Genomic DNA, 22,536 nt, shown 5'->3' on the forward strand with positions numbered 1-22,536 from the left:
AACCTACTATTACACTCATAAAAGAATTAGAGAGAATGCACGGGCATACACGTTTACATCAATGGGTACCTATTAAAATAGCCAATATTTAATAACCTTGTTTACTTTTCCATGACCTTTCACGACATACTTTCTATAAATTTTTAAAACCCTTACACCGAAATCCCCCTAAACGCCTTCGGCCATCAATACTCAAATACTTCCATTCTATTGCAATGCAATGTGTTCCTGGTCGTCGATGGCGATGGCACACGTTTCTCGCGCTCATTTAGTAATTTATACTGACTTTTCAAAGTCCTGTCAAATACAAACCCCTCGAGTTTTCGATGTAGCACGGTACAGTGGCACGAGGGAAAGTAGGCTGAATGGTTGGGCTGTTGGGCAATCTAAATATCTCATGCGAAAAGAATACCTGCGCAATGCGAAACGCATACACGCTTCCACTTCCATTCCACCTACAAGCATGTCCATCTCCATCGCGAGCGCCGAGCACTGAGCGCCACCAGAGCAACATATTGGCACGACCAAGAGTACCAGTTATCTCCAGGACTTTAAGACGGTCGGTTCGATTTAATATTAAAAGTCCTTATTTATTGCGAAGGATTTCTGCTGCTATTCCATAATGTATTCTATTCTGCTTGAATTTTTAATCGATTTAATACAAGTTCAGTGTTAATCACCATTGTTTCAAATATCCTTGAAGCACTGGCACAGCTTAAACAACAATTATTCGACAGCAAAACAAAAAGGATATGTCAAAAGTTTTCAATTTAAAAAAGTAAGAAGCTATTTTATGAGTGTTTTTGTTTCTGTGTGTTTGTCTAGCAGTGCGGTTCCCAATACAAAAGCAATAAATATAATTCTTAAAAGAAAAAGACCATAAGGTCGTGTTTCAATTGATTATAATTTAAAACATAAAAGCATAAGAAATACAAAATAAAAACAACAACAACAACACAAAGACAGAAAGGACACATTTTTCCAAGTGTACCTTTATATATTGAGCCTTATAACCTTCCTCGTATATATTTTCAATTTATATTCGCTTTCGCAACTTCAATGGGTTAAGTGGTGGGTTACGTAAAAACGAAAGGATTTCGCTTATTAAGGAGAATTTCAAATCGGATTTTGGAATTTATGGAATTGTACCCAGAGGATCTATATAAATATATTTACCTTCCTACACCCATCAGAAACTACCTACGCACATTTATTTTGAAATAAGTGTAGTGAATATTCGATTTATACTCCTTCACAGTAAGCTTAAATTTATTTTATTAAAATTTATTTTATAGCCAAAAGTCGACGGACCAAAACAAGCAGAAAGGATCTCTGCGCTCAGTATAATGTTTAATAACCAACAGTCGCTGATGGTCGCTCTGACACATCCAGCAACAGCAACAGCAAAAGCAACAGAAAAATCTCCATTCAAGTTTGTAAATGTAAATGTTTATGGAATCGTCCTTTCCAAGTTCCAACACACTTTATTCACTACCATACCAGCTCTAGGAGCTCTGTTGGGTTATTTCGCTCACAGCTCACAGCACACAGGACATAACATTATGATGATGTTGTGCCTATATTGAGGAGCGCTGTGCTGTGCACGCGCGCGAGATAGGATCTCGATACGTCTCTTCTTTCTTCTTCTGTGTTCTGCACGAGAAGAATAAAGTTAGGTTGGTTATGGTCGGTAAGACGAACGGGCAGGGGGGAGCGATAGGTTCTTGGTTTTGGGCTGCTTTTGTATTTAATTCCTCACGTATCGGATTGCTTACGTGAGAAAATCGTCACTCAACATACACATGTGTTCGTGTGTGTGTAAGTATTTAAAAGTGTTGGTGTTAGTTTGGATTTCAATTAAAACGAAAAATAGATTTCCGCCCAGCCTGTCTGGCCCTAATTAGCCATACATAGATTGTGACTGGCAGGTGGTGAGACAACAAGGATTTGGGATCTCATTTGATTATTCTTGTGAGTTTGTGACAGAACAAGGCACCTAAAATGACACAAGGGGCATAAACCCAATGCCAAACTAGACACTATACTATGGGTTCTGACTAAAGAGAGAGAGCGCCAAAACTTGTTAAGTCAACAGGATAATAGGTAAAGGTATGTCATACCTTACCGACATAAAATTTCCAATGGTTTTCACATTTATGTTGGTCTGTGACAAAAGTTTCAATTTATTTTTTGAGTGCTATTTTCGACCCAAATGATAGGCCGAAACATAAATAAGAACGTGCCTCATTGATTCAGCACCCATTTCAAAAGAAAAGGGTTTTGATTAGAAGAGGGATCGATGATGACGACGACGGGAGGTTTCTTACTTAAAAGAAAAGATTTTCGTAATTAACTTCCTTGCACTCGACGTGAATACAAAAGTTGGGATTTTCCTTGAAGGAGCTCGGGAAAATCCTTCACAACTAGATTGCATTTCTTTTGTTGCCTATAGTATATATTCTTCAAGAAATGGAAGAAAAACTCGGGGGACTAAGCAAGAGCGAAGAGGTATAAGCAAAGATAGACTATATACCATTCAATTCATGTGGCTGGTATTGATTTTGGATTTGTTCCAAAACGTGCGTCCCCTGTCCTTGCTTGTGACTAAGTTTATAGTTTTGTATTTTCTCAAAGTTCGCTTTCATCGTCGTTTCGTTTTTACAGTGCTGGATTCTTTTTGAAGACAAAAGTAGGCTAAATTAATCAAGCATTCAGGTGACACGAAGGCTTGAAATGGGCCATTTATCTTCTTCTTTGTGAAAGTAAATGAACTTATTTATAAAACTGCCAGAAGAAGAACAAACACTTAAATCACAGTCACGGGTGTCTTTTACGTATTAATCTAAAAACATTTCCAGAAGCTACTTTTTTGTGTTGGTAACGTGAAATAACTCCTCAAGAAATAACCCCCAAAATACAAAAGAAATGACTCCCAAAATTAGGGGTTTACTGCTTTATGAATCAGGGTTTAAATACCTTATACTTTTTTAGCAGTCCTAATACATGCAATTTAGGTAAAGCAAATTTTGGACATTGCATAATTTTTCTAAATACTAAGTTCTGGAAATGTAATCGAAGTTGTTCATAAACCCAAACTCGCAGCTACCCGAAATTTTATAGTGTGCGAAAGCATGGAAGGTGTAGGGAAGCAGTCAACCACAGAAACCAAACTGTTGAAACTAAAATAAAACCAATTTGGCTTTATATCACCTTTTCATAGATAAATAAGCCCAACCTTCTTAAAATTACCTTTGCAATTGAAATTCTCAAATTTGGGTAATACATTTGGGAAATTGGGGGGCTTCATCACGAAATAACTCCCCAAATTAAAAATACATTTTTTCCCCAAAAAAGCACGAATTCAATCTCTAAAAATATGGAGTTCTATCGCATGAAATTCTTGTTGCTAATAATTTTAATGTGGATTTATTTCTTATTGTTTTGTTGGGGGTTATTTCGTTGGGAGTTATTTTACGGAGCCTTTCTGTTGTCTTTAAAAATTTTTCTTTTGATGTATTTACATTTCACATATTAACCATTTTTGTTGCTCTTGAAATTCTTTGCTTGCGGTTTGTTATTTTATTACCTTTAATAACGTATTTTTAGACGACTTATTTCTATCACCTGAACAAATTGATGAAGATTATTGAAAAAACATCGTTCATCGAAGAAAATACTTAGATACTCGTAAACTACTTCTCAAATAAGTCAAATCCAAGTATTCTAAAAGAAAAGAAAATGTATCTTTTTTGAAAAACAAAACTAACACAATTTGTGTCCTCAAAACGTTTGAGTTAAACTCATTTATAGTAAGACAACTTCAAGAAAAATGGAAAATTTAAGTGAGACTTAAAAACTAGGTACATTGCTTCAAGGCCCCATCATGATGAGGTCCAAACATTGTTCATTTCTACGGTGTGGTTTTAAGCATATAGTTCAACAGATGTACATATAGTTCTATTTTTGTTCCTCTTTTGAATGGGTGAATTGGTCTTGACTCATTGCAGGATATTAAAGGAAAGAAAAAAAAAACTCCTTACTCATGATTTGGCTTTGGAACATTGCCAAAATGTTGTTTTTGCTTTTTTAATCCAAAACCCTATCCCGCGACCGAGAATGGATGAAAAGTTTTCTGAATGGAAATTTTAGGTAGGGCATGGTCTTACTTTCTCTTTATATTCATGAAGTCTCTTCTGTAAAAGCGTATAAATAGATATACCCAAGCTGCGCCACGCTGTGCCCCGAAAAAAGGTAATCCTTAAAAGAAGAGAAAGTATTAATGCAAAGTGTAAAGAAAACAGTTCCCAAGTAAATATATCCTTGTGGACGCACTGAACCTTACATTAAATATTTTATCTTAGCCATCTTCTTTTTTCTTCTTCAATTAAATGCTACATAATTATATAAGGATTCCTCCTTTTAGTCCAGAACATCCCGAGCCCGACCTCTCTGTTAAATCGTTTTTAATGTAAGCACCACCGTATTGTGATTGTGAGTCTAAAAAAGTTTGATAGTGCATCAAGCATACACACTTTAGAGACGAGAGACGAGTACGAGTACAGGAATAGGGTAAAGACTGAGCACTACTGACTGAGTTAAAGTGGATGTATATCCTTGGGAATAAAAGTTTGATGATGGAAAATGAAGCGAAATGGAGGAAGCATAATTACAATTATGTCCTTTTAAAATATTAATTATCTATGACTTCGTCTCTTTTTGTATGTATTTTTATTGCATCCTTACTGTATCAGCCTTCAGAATACGTATGTACATACGTAGAGACTATACAGAATATAAGTGTTTGAGGCTATATGTAGTTACAGCCAAAGAACGAGCCACCATTATTATTTATTATTTCCTTTTACACTCTTTTTATTTCTCTGAGACAGTCAAGGATAAAGTATCTTAGCGATTGCAAGAGAAAACCAGTACCAGACAAAATAAAGTACACGAAAGAAAGAAGATTTCATTAAGATTTTATTCGGACATCACGTTGAAAGATTCATACATAACTTTCATTTTAATCCAAATTGAATAGAAGTTAGCTTCTTCTCTGGGGTGTTGTTATAGGACGAGTATAGTTTGAGAGAAAAGTTCCAAAGGAATTTTATATTCGCATAAGAAAGTGCTAGTTAAGTTGATTTTCATTCTTGAAAATCTGATTGGAGTTTTCCTTGATTCTTCTGAAAACGAAAAAATAGAACTTTTATATATTCACTGTGTACCTGCCTACACGTGGAATTGAAAATGAAGGTAAAGCCAAAGGAATAGAATTTCAATCAAAGGACGAATGTAGAAACTTTTCTAAGATGAAAGTTATGTTTATTTAAGTTGAAATTATTACTAACTTCATTTCCGAATTTCATGTTTCTTTGAATCACCAAACGCTTGTTTCCTTGTTAAGGATTCTGTGTTGCATTCTTGCAAAGAAACCAGAAGAACGAGAAATGTTTCAGTCAGTTTTAGTGTCTATCTAAAAAGGCATCCGAGTGGAAACCAAGGTGGGCCTGTATATTATTTCAGATCGAAATTTGTCGTCGAATGGTTTTCACCAATATTTAGGATGTCTCATAGCATAGCATCTAAATTATTATTATTTATTTTGAAATTTTTGTTAAATTTCCTTTTTGTTTATTTTTGTAAAACCTTTAAGAATACATTTTAAGCTGGAAGAACGTTACCTAGCTTGGGATTTATATTTGAAATGAAAAGTGGTACCAATGCTTAAATATGTTTTATTGCCTAAATTCAAATAAACAAGCAAGCAAGCTTAAAAAATAAATGTATTATGTTTTCCCGGTTTTTCTAAAGGAGACGAGATTTCAAATAAAATTATTCACGAAAAACCAATAAATCGAGGCCAAGTCGAGACTAAATTATAAAAGACCAAGTCGAAACCAAGACAATACTGACATTTTTTTGATTTGATGAGACAGAAACGAGTCTTAAAAAAGCCTCATTGGTTCCCATACACAGTTGTTGGAATCGATCCGATCCATCGGATTTAAAATGTTGACATTACTCGACGCGTCATGGTCCCTCGAATCTAAATCAAAATTTTCTTCGTTCGTAGGCCCCTACAAAAATTGCTACGCAAAATATTAAAACTTATATTGGATTCGAATATTTCGAGTATTGAGGTTAAAAATTTTAAATTGCTATTTTTTGTATAAGAAATACTTACCTATTTACTTAAGGTGGCGCTACAGTTTAGATCTGGGCCTCAATCAACATGAGTCTCCAGGCAGCTTTCTCCAGCTACCTAGCCATCTAAGACGTTGGACTTTAATTCTGTTAACTAGGTCAGTGTCGCTGTACAGCGCGTATAGTCGTTATATTTTCTCCTTCATTTTCCATTCATGCATACAGGACCAAAAATCACCCGAAGAATTTTTCTCTCGAAGCTTCCCAAAACGTTCTCATCTTCCTATGACAGTTTCCAGGCCTCAGCGCCATTACCGTGATGATGAGTCTCTTATAGATGGTGATTTTAGATGCTCGAGAGAGGACTTTACTTCTCAATTGCATTCTAAGTCAGTTATTGTTCGTTTAATGTCAGCGCTGGTGTTGTCTGTCCTTATTGCGGTTTCTAGGTAGACAAAATTCCTTAACTACCTCGAAGTTATAGCTGTCCATGTTGACATTTTCTTCAAGACGTCGTTGTTCAATGTCCTTTTTTGATGACAGCATATACCTGGTCTTGTCCTCATTGACCACTAAACTCATCTACTGACATCACGCTTTGATCTTCCAATTATGGGAATATCATCTGCGTATCCAAGTAATTGAGTTGTGCACAATTCTTTCCATGATATTGAAGGAATCACATCACAGTGCATCGAAAATACAAATTTTTAAAAAATGCTGCTAAAGTTGACTTTTTTTCTTTTAACCTCACATAAACATTCATCTGCTAAGACTTTTTTGAAGGTATGTAGTCGATCGAAATGGTTGACACGTGGATTCAGATAAAGCTGAAAGCATGGTTAGGATTCCAGCACCGAGTAATGTTTACGATGTTAGGAGTTTCATAGGTACAGTTTCATGATAACGTTAGTTATACCAAATTTTCCTGAATTGCTTCGGCTTTATCAGATTTCATTAAGAAGAATAGGGAGTTTGTTTGGATCGAAGGCTATGGGGTTAGCTTTAGGAAGGCAAAAGAGTGCTCGGTAACAGCACGACCTTACTTTACGGTATCAGTACCATTTCTTTCACTGCACTTCGATGATGGAGAAAATGTTGTCTGTTACCTAAGCAGTTCGTTAAATAGAAGTGAAAGGAACTAAAGTGCAACAGTTCATCAAAGTACAACAAAGTGTTTAGCTGTACTTTGGACTATTGAGAAGTGGCGTCCCTATATCAAAGGTGTTCGTTTAACGGTTGTGACAGACTTGGCTTAGCAATCTTAAAAATTCTCAAGGTAGATTGGCCCGTTCGGCTTATAGTCTTTTACAGTTTGACATCGAAAGGATTAAAAGCATGGAGTTGCGGATATGTTCTTTTGGGAGTGCCGCATTTGCGTGGTATCTCGGACAAGGATTCAGTTTCTTGGGTTAATAAAATGATTTCAGCTATAAATTCAAACTTGACAGGTTATGCAAGGTCAGTTGTGCAAACTCACCAATGCAAATTACGTTTCTGTCCTTGGAAATATTCAGAAGTTTAAGAGAGTATTAGGGAGAGTATTCCATTAATATCACGATGGCCCTCTAAAGGGCCGATTTGACCAAATAAGTTAGGAATAGAAAAGTTTGCGAGTAAGGCCAAAGAACGCACAACTAGCTAAATTAATAACCTAGAGGCACAGGGTAGGAATCAATGTACCGTGAAAGTGTTTTGCATGGATTTGGTTGGTCCCCAGGAGAGGGTCGTAGGGGTCATGCCACCCCCCACCCCTTGGGAGATAATTTGTTTGTTTTTTTTTCTCGAAAGAATTCCCTTTTATTCAAAACTAATCGTATTGTATGTAGTACCCGTGGCGTAGTGCGTTGCACTGTCATGCCAGAGGTCTTGGGTTCGAGCCTTGCCTATGACAGTTTAAGTCTTTTCGGGGGCACTGCCTCTTGCGAGAAATTGACAAATTCTCCAAGAGTAACTCTTGTCAAGAAAAAGTGTTTTCTCAAATAAGCCGATCGGATTCGGCACATAAACTGTTGGTCCCCTCCATTCCTGACAACATTACTCGCACACAGGAATGGTTGAGAGTTGTAAGTCACTATGCCCTAGTTCTCAACGGACTGTTGCGCCACCAAATTTATAAATTTATAATCGTATTGTGTTAATAGACATAACCTAATATAATTTTTTTTAATTCCTTAAACTTTGTTGCTAAAGTACTACTGTTAACTGAAGACTGGACCAAGAACATAATATGAATCAGATATTCAGTTCTATTCGAAAAACACATGACAAATTCCTCAACTTTTGACCAATGAACGATCCAGAGAGAGTCATTAGAGCCATAAAGCTTATACAGCCAAGTTGTATAATTAAAGATTTCATTTACAGATTTGTTAGTAATTTAAAGACCAAAAGCGGTTTGCTGCCTAAAACAAATCACATTTTTGTTTTTACTTTATTTAGAATTTGAAAAAAACTTAAGTCATGCTTTAAATTATTATAATAAAATTTGTTTCTAAAAGAAAAAGCAAATATTCATAAATCTTCAATTTAATAATATGTGATTTTTATTTAAACTTTCTCTAAATTTCGTATTTTTAATTTGGCTTCTTTCTAAAAGAAAAACATATTTTGTTATTGGTAAAAAAGTACCCCTTATAAAACCTTCATTTTCTTAAGGTTTCAAAAGAACTAATGGTCCGATTGCAATAATCTTCTTTATCTGTGCAAGCTCTTGTCTATGATCAAATGATCAAATTGATGATGATTTTTGATGATCAAAAAAGTTATTTTTTATTTTAAAAAAGCATTCATTTTATTTACAAAACTCGATAACGAAATTTTAATGTACAATGCATATCTATAAGCACTTTATTTAGTGCTTAGCAAAAATATTTTAAGACAAAATTTAAAATTTAAAATGATTTTCAAAAAAAATAAATAAAGTAAAATCTTAAAACATAGAAAATATATTTAAACATACTTTTTGGAAGAATTAAAAAAATTAAGTATTGGATGCTCTAGAACTGAGATTTAAACAAGAATTTCAATAATATAAATGCAAAAGTGACACTTTTGTTAAACTAGTTTTAATGGCTAATTGAAAACATTATAAACGTTTCATATTTATTGATATAAAAGCTTTGAAACTCTTGAGTTTTAAAGTGGAAAGAGATTCTATAAAACTTGTAATTTATGAGTTCCACATAAACGTTTCTCCCCAACTTATTTGTTTACCTTGAATTGTTTCAATTTCATTTCTTAAATAAATTATGTACTAATTATGTAAATGCACCAATATTCTCAAATTCATGAACCAAGCATTTTTCTCTCTGCAATTTTTAAGTTTTGTTGACTTCTTTAAGGTAAAAATACAAGTAAGGAGACTAATAGCGATAGTTATAATTCCAGAAAAATAAGTCCGAAAATACCCGACAGTTCTTCATATCAGATCGTCTCTCTTGAATTTTTGTAGCGTTCTTCGCAATAATAGAAATGGACAGAAGAAAAGTGTATTTTATTTTTCGAAAAAATCTACGTTTAAAAACAATTTTTACATTTCTTCGAGAAATGCACCAAAAACCAAATATTTATTGTGTTTTAGGTCTTAAATATCGCATTTAAGAAACTTTTGTTCCTTAAACAGTAAAACCTTGTCATTTCTGTTATTTCGGGTTTAAATGCATATTAAGTATTTTAAGTAAATGCAAAATCCACACCAACTTTTCTTTGTAGAGTAAAACATTGTTATTGAAATAAATAACGAAAATAATAAGCACCCTACTAAACAATCTTCCCAAACATAATTTGCATTTAGAATCACATAAATATGTACAAATCATCAGGACGAAATCTATGAAATTAGTCATTTCTCAGCCACATTTTAGATTTGTCAAAGTCAAACCTTCAATGAAGTGGTCTTCAAATCCAGGACGAATAACGGGCTGCAAAATGATTGTTTGTCATCATCATTAAACATAATATACCATATATAATTAGAGCAATTTATTTTTATCCAGGAATCTGAGCTATGTTTCCATTGTAATTATTATTTCCTTAATATATGACGTGATAAGCACGAGTTAGGAAAATATACACAAATTAATGGGGTGACAGTTCATATGATAAATTCGTCCTTGCATATAACATAGTACCCTCTTTAACCATTCCCGTGTTTATGTTTTGAGTAGAAAAGCACCACAATTAAATGTTTTTAATCCTTAAATTAATTTTAAAATAAAAAGATTCATAAAGAAAAACAGAAAAACAAATACATGAATACAAAATGAATTTAAATTGAAATGTAATAAATTATTTGTTCATAATAAATTGACTAAAAATATTATGCATATTGTCGCTCAATGTTCAAAAATCTATAAATTGTGTTTTAGTACCTACTTAAAATGTAAAACATTGCAATTAAAATATTTGTTTTTATAAAATTTGTGTCTGTCTGTAAAATATTAACTCGACGGAAATCATGTAGGAGAATCGTCCTTGATCTATTTCCTACTTATATGTAGAGATGTGTACATTGAATTGCTTAAGTGTGTCTTATGGTCTATGGATTTTTATTACTATGAAAATTAGATTTATGACTTTATATCCCATTTTTGAAATTTGCTACATGAATTAGAGAATAATCTGTTATTCCATGTGATTTAAGGCTTCAAAATTAATACTATCTGTTAATCCATTTACATTTTATTTATACAAATTTGTTTGTTAAAAAGGATTACATCAATTCGATATGTAATGTATATAGGAAATTAGACTCAGAATGGTAATAAATTTAATGTTTTTTTTTTTATTAAAGGACAGTGTAATTCATTCCTATATTTCTTTCAAACTCCGCTAATAAAATAGTTTAGGAAAATTATTGCCAATTATTTGATGATATCAATAAATTAAATTTTGTAATTTGTTTTAATTGTATTCAGCTTTTCTTCTTCAATTTCAAAATAGAAATTAAATATTCAGGAACTTGATCCTAAAATTCCACTCTAAAGTTAAATTGGTTGAATTAAAAAAATGGCTACAGTGTTTTTTGCAAACAGGAAATTAAAATTTGAATTGAAAATTGTAAGAGATCCGAAATAATTCGCAATGTTTTTTTTGGGTTCTTTTACAACTATTAATTAATAGGGTTGAGTTATGTGAGAAACCATTGTATTGTTTTTATTTTCAAATTCACAGCGAACCTAGTGATGTGTATCACTGGGAGAATATAGATCTCATCTATCTATGTGGTTGTCATGCAGAATTGCAAACTTGTACATATTTTAAGTATTTTCTCAATTTAGTTTTTTTCATTGTTCACCTTTAATCATTTTAAAGTAAATACAATTTGTTTCTTAAGTTTTTGTCATTTTTAATAATTTTATATTTAAACACATTTTGGAAAACCTTTCATTTTGTATTACACGAACTTTATTAGATTTATGTTAAGAGCACTTATGGTTAAAGGTTAATCTTTGTCATTTATATTTCCATTTAAATTTTAAGAAATTAACAATGAATTCCAACAGATCATAAACGACTTTTCTGACCCTAGGAAGAGGAATTCTTCTTGCCATCAAAAACCCGCCTACATGCTACATGAGTGACAAATTTTTGAACCGCTGACATCGAAGTTCTTTAAATAAAAATTAAGCTAGTATCAAGATATTTATTTATTATATCGACCTACATATGTACCTCCAAGTTCTAACAATGACATTTACGAAAAATGTATTGACAGTATTGAAAGATGATAGTTTGATTATAGGTGAAGACGACAACTTCTACGTTCCAATAAACACATCTAACTAAAATGAGCTTACTTTAATAAATGTGTTGTCTTTGTATGGTCTTAACCAATTTAATGGAGTAAATAATCGTTTTATAAGAACACTACACTCAATTTTTCCCTCCGACACAGTTTACGCTGAAACTACAGTAATTCCTTCTGCTGTTAAACTTATAGAAGATGATGGATATCATCCTGATTTAACTCAATTTAAAAATGTCTTCTCCTAAATACAATCATTCTTATGACAAACTTGAATTTAACTTTAGCTAGCTCAATTTTGTAAATTTGTTAGTTTCGTTAAATTCCATCAACTGGAATCAATTTTTTTAAATTTAAATAGTAAAAATATTAAATTTACGAGGGTCGTTTGAAAAGTCCGTGCGAAAATAAAAACTGCTTAGTTGTTTTGGATAAACCTTCTTTATTTTTCAACGTAGTCTCCTTTTAGGCTTTTACACTTTGTCCAACGCTCCTCTAGTTTATTGATCCCTTCCGAATAATAGGATTTGTCCAAGTCTGTAAAGTAGCCATTGGTTTCTGCAATCACTTCCTCGTTTGAATGGATTTTTTTCCCGCCAGCCATTTCGTCATGCTATGGAACAAATAATAGTCCGACGGAGCCAAGTCTGGAGAAAAGGGGGGATGTGGAACGATTTGGAGACCTAATTCCAATAGTTTTGTGGGCGCAACTGCTGAGGTATGAGTTGGTCCGTTGTCGTGATGGAAAAGAACTTTTTTGTGGGCCAGCCGTTGACGCTTCTTTTTCAAACGGTCCAATAGCAATGAATGATATTCACCTGTAATGGTTTTACCCATTTCCAGATAGTCGATGAAGATTATTCCTTGCGAATTAAAAAAAGACAGTCGCCATAACCTTCCCAGCCGACGCGACGTCCAGAACGTTCAGCGTCTGTTGTGCTCATATGGACACTCCGAAAATTTTGAAACCACTTGTAAACTGTTCTACTAGAAGGTGCGCAGTGACCATAAGGTTTATCAAGCTTCTGTTTAGTCTCCTGAAGAGTTTTGCCTTTCATAAAGTAATGTTTAATCAACTCACGAAATTCTTTTTCGTTCATTTTTTTGACTTCCTCAATCCAAACGAATGTCAAACACAAACTAATAGACCGACCTTGTTAAAACTTGGTGTGTATTCTTTCAAGACATGCTACTAACTGTAAATAACCCCGATATGCACTAGTAGTGCCATCTGTCTGACTTTGCACTGGCTTTTCAAACGACCCTCGTAAAACAGCTCATAAAAACTTGAATGCACCATCATGGTTTGATTCTCATGTGAAAATCTTACAAAACAAAAATAACGCTTGGATGAAATAAAATCAAAGAAGAGCTGATGAGCTCTAATTCATCATTGTTCAAACTTTTTATGTAATGAGTATATTCATAAAATTGAAATAGGAGTTAAATCTAATCCAGATAATGTCTGAAAGTTTGTCAACTGTAAGAAAAACGCTCGTGGCTACCCTAACACTTTGTCAAATTAAACATCATCTAGTCATGATCCAAAAATTATTGCAAACATGTTTACAAGTTATTTCAAAGAAGCTATTGATGAATCCAAAGCAGCTAACTATAATTGCTCTTCTTCTTTAGTTTTCAATAAAATCTTCGATATTTTTAATAACATTAAATGCACAAAAATATTGAAATTGAATGACTGTGATGGTCCTGATGGTGTTCCTTCTTCTATTTTGAAAAAAAAATTCTCTTTTTTGTCGTATATCCTGTTTTTGTTCTCTTTAAAACGGCTTTAGCCCCAGTAAACAAGATGTTGAGAAACGTGAGCCAGAAGATTGTGTATTTACTGATCTTAGTGAAGCGTTTGATAAGCTGTAGCACAAAACTCTATTTTTAAAAATCTTTCGTCAAGGTCTAAACGACGATTTCTTAAATTGGATTTCATCATACTTAAAAAATAGAGTATAGTGAACAATTTCGTAATTAATGTTCGAGTTCGTTTATTTCGAACTCTGGTGTGCCCTAGGGCAACCACCTAGGCATACCTAATCGTATTTGTTTAATGTACAAACTTGGACTTAATTTCCATCAAACAAATTCGGCCGCTCTTTTATATTGATGATGACAATAAACTTTTCAAAAGATAAAAACACAACATGTGAATACCTACTTTTATAACAAGACTCAATGTTTTTTTAGAAAGGGGTGCGATAAAAATCGTCATTTAAAGAGTTGAAAAATGTAAAACCATATTTTTGCTCTTTGTTGAAAGATATACTGGATAGGACTTCTTCGATTTTTAAATAGCCGTTGACTAAAGCTTTCGTAGCTTCAGCTCGTCAAGTCCAACGAGTGTCACTGAGCTTTTTCAAGACTGAAAACTGGTTGCTTTCCTTCTCCGATAATTTTTCAATCAGAATTCGGTGCCGCTCTGTACTGGCTGAATTGAACAACCGATAGACAAACTACCAATAAGTCAATAATAATTGGTTGTCCCACGAATTGAAGAACACCGATTGTTCATATACAGGAATTTATTTATATGTATACATACATATGTATATAAGAAAATAAAATTGGCGATACACGGAAAAGAATACCCAACCTCCGAGGTTGCGGGCAGGTACCTTTAGAGAAAGCTAATCTCTTTGCTAGGCAATTCACCGCCAATTCAACGCTGCCATCGAGTGTAATGACTCCGCCTGTCATCGAACGCGTTAGTGATTCTATGGGACCAATCTTTTTTCCCACTCGTACTGTGGCGAGAGTCCGCTATATAGAGATGTTCTTCAAAGCTGACAAACTACTGCGTAAGCTTCTTTATCTGCTCTTCATCTACTTCTAAGGCCTCGTTCCGAGTGAATGGAAAACATTTGTCCAGCTTATTCCCAACAAAGGTGAATCTTCCTTACCCTCTAATTACCGACCGATTGCACTTACGTCCCTTCTTTCCAAGGACATGGAAACGCTGATTAATTATCAGCTCAACAAATACCTTGAACAACGAAAGCTTCTTAATGACTGACAGTATGGCTATCGTAGCAATAGGTCCACTGGTAATCTCATGGTTCATCTCACCGAACAGTCCAACAAACCTTTACATCGTTTTGGAGGAAGTAAGATTATTGGACTTGATGTTTCAAAGGCATTTGATAAAGTCTGGCATCTTGGTCTCCTAATGAAAATGCGTGCTTTCAGTTTTGGACTGATTTAAGTCTGAAACCCATAAAATAAATGCTGGTGTGCCCCAGGGCTCCGTTTTGTCTCCGAGCCTTTTCCTCATTTTTATAAATGATATCCTATCTGCTACTTCTTATCTTCAAATCCAATATATTGTTTCGCTGACGAATGCACTCTTAGCTTTACATATTCGTTTCCAGGCTCACAACCCTTCTCTTAGGATGTGGAACTGCAACAGAAAAATATGATCAGCTCATTAAATTCCGACCTAAACAGCATTGGAATAAAAAACCGCGTGGAATTGAATGCTTCGAAAACCCAATGCTGTCTTGCATCGTTAAAGCGAAATAAAGCCTCTTTGCCACTATTTATGAGTGGCACTTGTTCTACGAATCAGAAAATCCCAACATCCTCGGTCGACATCAGCAACCACCTTTCGTGGAGCAATCACATACGCGTTGTAGGGAAAAATGTCGCAAGATGTCTAGGTTTTCTGAGAAGATGCAAGAAATTTGTCTACCCGTCTGATCTGGCTACAATCTACAAAACCTATATACGTCCAAAACTTGAATATAGCTCTCACCTCTGGGCTGGTGCTCCAGTAACTTATTTAAGCCCCTTGAACAATATTCCAAAAAGAGCTTTTAAAATGATTGGTGACATTAACATAATCAACTTGATTATGTCACTCGAACATCGACGCAAGTTTTTTTGTCATACCATTATTTACCTTTATTTTTAGGGATTATGTTCTAGTGAAATAGCCATCAGTTGCATTCATCTCCTTAAACAATTCAACCGTAATACCCGCACTTCTAGGAATGTCCATCAGATTCCCCATGAGCCCAACTTCTGCCGTACTATGAAGAACAGATATTCATTTTTTAGCCGTACTACGCGAATGTTGATCGCCTTGCCACGCTCTATCTTTCCCCATCATTGCAGTGTACATTAACACCTCCTATCCAACCCTTTCTTCTTTTCCTAATGCTATAACACTGTGTCTTTAGCATATTTAAGGTATATACAACTCTTTTAGTGTTCGCTAATTATAAAAAAGCAGTGTTCAGGTGGCATTTATTTCTTGAAATCCAGGACAAAATCTGTTTGGAGAAATTAATATAAAAAGAAAGAAAGGTTTTTTCCTGATCAATTTTAGTTGGGTTATTTCTTGTATCATTTTTCGTTTTTTATTTTATTTCATTTATGTTATGTTATTTTATTTTATTTTATTGTTTTATTATTATTTGAACTTTGAAATATTGTTATTAGTTACTGAGTCTTATGTGGTCACTGTAAAGAAACAAGCAAATACCTTTATATTCTCTGAATAATTAATTGTTACAAAAGTTCCACAGAAAGCTTTTTTCATTAAACTTGAAGGCTTAGACACTGTCCTGTCACACTGAAATAATGGAGTTCTAAGAAATAGGGGATCTAAACAGAAAAAGTAGTAAAAGTAAAAGTCAAAAATAAGTGGATACAGTAAACGCTAAACACTATACTTCAATAAAATTTAAGGTTGTGAAGTTGTAAATGTTTTTGTCAAAAATTAATACAGCTATATGTATTTATCTTTTTATTTTATTTTTCCAAACAATCAACCAAGCTATAAAATGGAGTTTCAACTTGTATTCCCTTCTTTGCGTTCCAAAACTTACATAATGTCAACTTAAAAGCTACGTCGTTTTTTGTTTGAATTCTTTTTTTTAATTTATTATTTTAAAGATTTTTGAAATCCAAATAATTTTGGGATTAAGGGGTTCCATTTCAGAAGTTCGTTAAAACTCCGTTTAATTTCAACAAATTTTATTCGTTTTTGTGTTGAAGATAAGCCGACTGTGCCACATTTATAGACTTTAAATTTTTGCATTTCAACAACTTCAAAATAATAGCACTCTGTTAGAACTGTTTTATCACCCTATTGATTATTTAACAATCTATGCAAAACAGCTAAAATTCTAAATATTGAAAGTTATTTATAATTAATAACCTTCTGGCATATACAATTTGTAGAGTACATGACATAAGTTCTTTTATTACCACATATGTGCAAATCTACCCAAATTCACTAGAAGTTTCTTCTTTCTCTTTTTTAGACCTTGAATTCCCTAAGATTTCTTTTCCTTTAAGGTATTTTTTCTTACAAATACTCGGATTACCTAATAAAGATAAAAGGTTTAATATAAACGCAAGCATGTTGACTTTTATTATCTTTTATATTTAATCCTAATTTTTTCCTTAGCTACAACATGAATAGACTAGGTATTGTATACTTCTGGCCAGCAGGAATAAAAGATTTCCAAGCTTTTCAAGCAACCAATTTATTAGCTTCCATACCCGGCTGTAGAACTTCCTTACACCGTCCTTTGTTAGGCTAATGGTTCAGAATAGGATACCCAAAGTTTTAATAAAGGAACTTACTATCCCTCATATATACCCAGGTACCCTATAAACATAGAGAGAAGTAAATAAAGTCACCTGTCCGATAAAAATAGCCTCACTCCTTGTACCATCATCAAGGACCGTGAAATATAAATAAAGCAAAAGACATAATTTCTATTTCTGTTTTGTGTTAATAATAATAAGAATTTCTAGGCCACGGAATAAATCGGGAATATTATGGAAGGTGATTTGCAAAGGATGCGGCTGAGTGCTGAGGGAAAGGGTGTACGAGTATAATTGGTTAAGACAATACAAAACACAAAATCACACTGATGAGGGTCTATTTCCCTCCGTTGAGAAAATTAATGGCGAAGTTTTCCAAAGTTACTGCTTGGAGGAGGAAGGTAAACGGAAGGAAGATTTAATTTTTCATCCTCACCCTAAAGTCTAAGGGTACATTTGAGTTTACAATGAAAATCGACGGAACGGCACTCGGAAAAAAAAACATTGCCAGTGTTAAAATTATAAGTCCTTATGTTTATGAAGAAATTGCGTAGCTTCTGCTTAGACGAGGTTCACTTATTACATATTATTTGGAAACATTATGCATGGCGATAAAATTTGAAAAACATTGTTCCTAGAAAGGACATGTTGTCATTGCAGGCAATCTATATAGAATTCATAGACCCATAGTTCTATGGTGTTTATGACTTTTATAACAACTTTTTCGTCGAATGAACACTCTTCATGTATGTATGAATTTAGTATTAAGTCTGAGGTTGGTGATAAGCCTTTTTATTGGTGTCTTTTTATTTTTGTGTTTACGAGTTTGGCACTAAATTTGCATAGAATATAAATTGAGAATATATTTTTTCTTACGGTTTTTATGTCCTTCTTTGCTTTTTTAGTTGTTGAAAGAAAAAAATGAAAAATTTTTAAAAGAACTTTGAATATGTTGAGGGATTTTAAAGATTAGGTCTGTGAACTTATGAAGCAATTTATTTACATTTTATTACGGTTTGAGCAGTTTTTCAAATGGATTTTTCATAAATTACTTAAAAACTCTAGACAGTCAAATTAGTGTATTGATTCAAAAATAGTTTTATGAGAAACAAAGAAATTCTTAATGGAAATGAAGCTATTCCTTTTTTCAAGCTTTAATGATTTCTTGTATGGTTAACCTGGACTCCCTTAATATTGAGGTGTTTAGATTTTATTAAAATTGGTTTTAGATTTTGATGAATTAAGCAGATAGAAACGTTGCAAGCCGAGGAGAGAAGTTAGTTCAAAATAGAACACGTTTTTAAGAAAGAAAAAAAAATATTTCACTAAATATACACTTTATTAAGGCTTTTAAGAAGAACTGCCATGAGAAACAGAATTTTAACTAAATTGTCCGGATTTTTTACTCATAATGCTCTTAAACTTTGGTTAACTAGTCCGAACTGTTTTTAAATTAAATTTTTATACAAACCTTTCGTGCAATAAACACCCAATTTTATTTCTATACATATTTGTCAAAGCAGTTTTGATTTTGCAAGCCATTGACTTTCTTTTCAAAATGTGTACATATATAGAATATATTGAAAATTGTTCTCCTTGTTGCAAAAACAAACCGGGACGGTCGCTTCAGACACTATGATTCCTTTATTGTGACATGAATTCCAGCACTGATATGATTACAAATTTAATTCTTTGTGGAATGCGAAATTTTATCCCAAATACAGTGGAATCTAAGGGGTTGGTTTTTTAAAAGCTATAGAAAAGTTTATCAAAAAAAAAACACATTAAGTTCAGAAAAAATGCATAAAATCTTTATTGGAATTGTTGGTACGGACTATATTGTTTACTGTTTGAAGACTATTTCATGCAAATGTTGACCTTGAGTGCGCCTCGAATGGTCCATCCGCTTAGTCCAATGTTTACATACTCTTTCAAACATTTCGGCCGATATCTCACGAATAAATGCTTCAATGTTGTCTTCCAATGCGTCAATTGAAGCGGGTTGTCTGTGTAAACATGAGATTTAACATAGTCCCGCAAAAAATAATCTAAAGAAGATAAATCGCACGATTAAGGCGGCCACTTGACCGGCCCCGAATGTGATGAAATGTTCGACGAACTTGCCTCTCAATAACTCCATTTTTGCGCGTGCTGTGTTGCATGTGGCACCGTTTTGTTGAAACCACATGTCATACAAGTCAAGTTGTTGCATTTTGGGCAAAAAGAAGATGGATATCATCTCACGGTAGCACTCACCATTCACAGTCACGTTACGATTGGCATCATCTTTGAATAGGTACGGTCCAATGATGCCACCAGCCCATAAACCGCACGAAACTGTGACTTTTTCTGGATGCATTGGTCGCTTTTGCAATGCTTCTGTACCCATTGAGTCAAAAATTACCTTCGTCCCTGAGCACAATTTTTCGGTAAAAAAGTGCATTTTCGACCAACTTTCCAGGAGCCCATTCACCAAGAATTTTACATTTTAGTAAGTCGCTCGGCTTCAATTCTTGCACCAGCTGTATTTTAAAAGGCATCACACCTAAATCCTTCGGCAAAATTTTCCACGTTGTTGAGTAACAGAGCCAAAAGTGCTTCGAACGGCGACTAATCGATAATTGATGGTCATCATGAACACTGGCCGATACAGCTGCGATATTTTCTTCAGTTACTTTACGTAAGCGTGTTGGTAGTTTAATGTCCCACAATGTAAATTTGCAGGATATTTGACAGTGAAACAAAACACGGAACGTGCGTCAGCTTTTTAAACCAGTGTTGCCAAAAAGAAAATAGCTAAGAATCACCGTTTAAAACCCAAAGAAAACTTATGGCTTGGAATCAAAGATGTACTCGTTAGTTTCCGGTTCTATAAAGCCAACTCAAATGAGGAAAACCCCAATTAACTGAAACAAGCTAGAAAAATCTTTACATGACTAAGAATTTCGACAAAAATTACTACAACATCCCAAGGGTAGTCAATGCTGGTCATTTGGAAAACAGATGCGCAATACTAAGTAATCGTCGGTTTCTACTCTCGTTTTTAATGACACTCTTTTTGGTAGCTCGATTGATAAACCCAATGAGTGACATGGCTTCACCTGTACCTGAAAACGTAAATGATTTTTAAAGAATTTCGCACTCGTTCTGTTGCAAGAGTAGTTACTTAAAGTACTTGACATACAGAAAACTGCTGGCTCGGATACTATCCCCTTATTGTTCTGAAAAGTTTTTCTTCAACGCAGGCAAAACCACTGCGTAAGCTTTTCCATCTGTTTTATTCTAAAGGTCTCTTTTCAAATGAATGGAATTTGTTCAACCTATCTCTAAAAAAGGCGAATCCCACTCATTCTTTAACTATCCTCCAATTGCAATAAGTTCCTTCTTTCCAAGATCATGGCAACGCTGACCAATTGTCAGCTCAAGAAATATCTTGAACAACGACAGTATGGCTTTCGTAGCAATAGGTCTACTAGTGATCTCATGACTTATCACACCGAACAAGTGCAATTGTTGGAATAGATATTTCAAAGGCATTAAATGGAGTTTGGCATCAAGCTCTCTTATCGAAAATGCGTGCATTTTGTATTGACGAATATCTTTCTTGTTGGGTTAGTAATAATCCCCAGGGGTCCGTTTTTTCTCCGACACTCTGCCTTATTTTTATAAATTATCTTCTTCTTCTTCTTGATAAGTTCATTAAATTATGATATTTGGACTGTAATGATTAATCAAAAACCGTGTAAAATGTATTGCTTCGAAAACTCAACCCAAAGCTAGTATCCATGGGTGGAACTTGCATCACAAACCACTGGTTGTTGAGTGATCACATATTGCACGTCATCAACAATGCTGCTACGTGTTTAAGTTTTCTCCGACGATACATGAAGTTTGTGTACTCCTTCTGATCTAGCTATAATTTACAAAGTTTTTATTAGCCCAAAACTCGAGTATATCATTCGCATATTTGGCTTGGTGCCTGAATAACGTCTTTAGGATAGAATTGAAAAAGGACTCTGGAAATGAAATGCGATCTTTCTATTACTGCGACAATTTCTTCTCTTGAGCATCAACGAAAGGTTTTATGCCTATCTTTGTTTTATGGATATTTTCATTTATTGTATTCTTCCCCTCAAATCATTCCACCGTAATAACCGTACTTCTTAGAATGCTCACCAGTTTACCCTTGAGCCGAATTTCGGACGAACTTTATATATAGTATAGAGATTCTTTCTTAAGCCGTACTATATGAATGTAGAACGATTTAACAGGCTCAATAATTCTCACTTACAACAATGTGAACCCGTTCAAAACTATTGTGCATCCTATTCTCCTTTCTTAATTCCTCGCACTGTTAATCATTATAAGGGTACTCATAACCCCTTTAGTGCGCATACAACATACAAAATAAAAAACATCTAGATCTATTTATCTCAACGTTTAAGTACAAATATTTTTTCAGCTCAAGGTCTAATGAAAAACGATTGGACGTAATAAAGTGCCTAATATTTAGTGAATAGTTAATACTTAAATGTAAAAAATAGTACTTCTTAGAGTTTAAAAAAAAAAAAAAAAAAAAACATTGACAAAGAAATATCATGGGCCAATTAAATGAATCATTCAAGTGATGTTGGAACTTTTGGGTGCTGTTAATTAATGTTTCATTTAGATTGTAATAGGCTTAAATACAAACAAAAATATTCTTTTTCTTTAAGCTTGATTAAGCACCCCTTGAATCATTTCAAAACGAAGAGATTCTATACTTTTTCAAAGATTTTTGTCTGCGTATTGCATAAACACACTAAGCTTTGTAAGTTACCTAAATATAAAACAACATTTTACTTTTACCGTACCCTTTAATTTATTAAGTACAAATTGTAATTTACTTTGATAAAGTTTTTTTCCTACAATCAGCTACATACCTTTCATTTTCTGTATACGTAAAATAAGGTCAATCAAAGTGACTTCTTCCCTTAGCTTTTACAAATAAAATTACCTCATAAATAAAATTAAAGACCAATATTAAATTAGAGCAAAGCATGTTGAGTGAATACAGCTTAACTGTAAAAATGTGT

At 33.7% G+C, this 22,536-nt stretch overlaps 1 protein-coding gene across 3 annotated transcripts in view; it reads left to right on the forward strand.

Annotated features, from left to right (window-relative positions):
* The first annotated feature begins 243 nt into the window (after positions 1 to 243).
* LOC129939701 (octopamine receptor beta-3R) overlaps positions 244 to 22,536 on the forward strand; it is a 195,794-nt gene continuing 173,501 nt past the window's right edge. For 2 of the 3 annotated variants that reach the window (XM_056047808.1, XM_056047812.1), the window contains exon 1: positions 244 to 778. The gene's annotated coding sequence lies outside the window, so the exon portion shown is untranslated. Of the gene's footprint in view, positions 1,258 to 22,536 lie in introns of all 3 variants that reach the window. The other variant, XM_056047809.1, reaches the window with a different exon arrangement.

This window comes from Eupeodes corollae, chromosome 1, assembly GCF_945859685.1.
Source record: "Eupeodes corollae chromosome 1, idEupCoro1.1, whole genome shotgun sequence".
Lineage (NCBI taxonomy): Eukaryota > Metazoa > Arthropoda > Insecta > Diptera > Syrphidae > Eupeodes > Eupeodes corollae.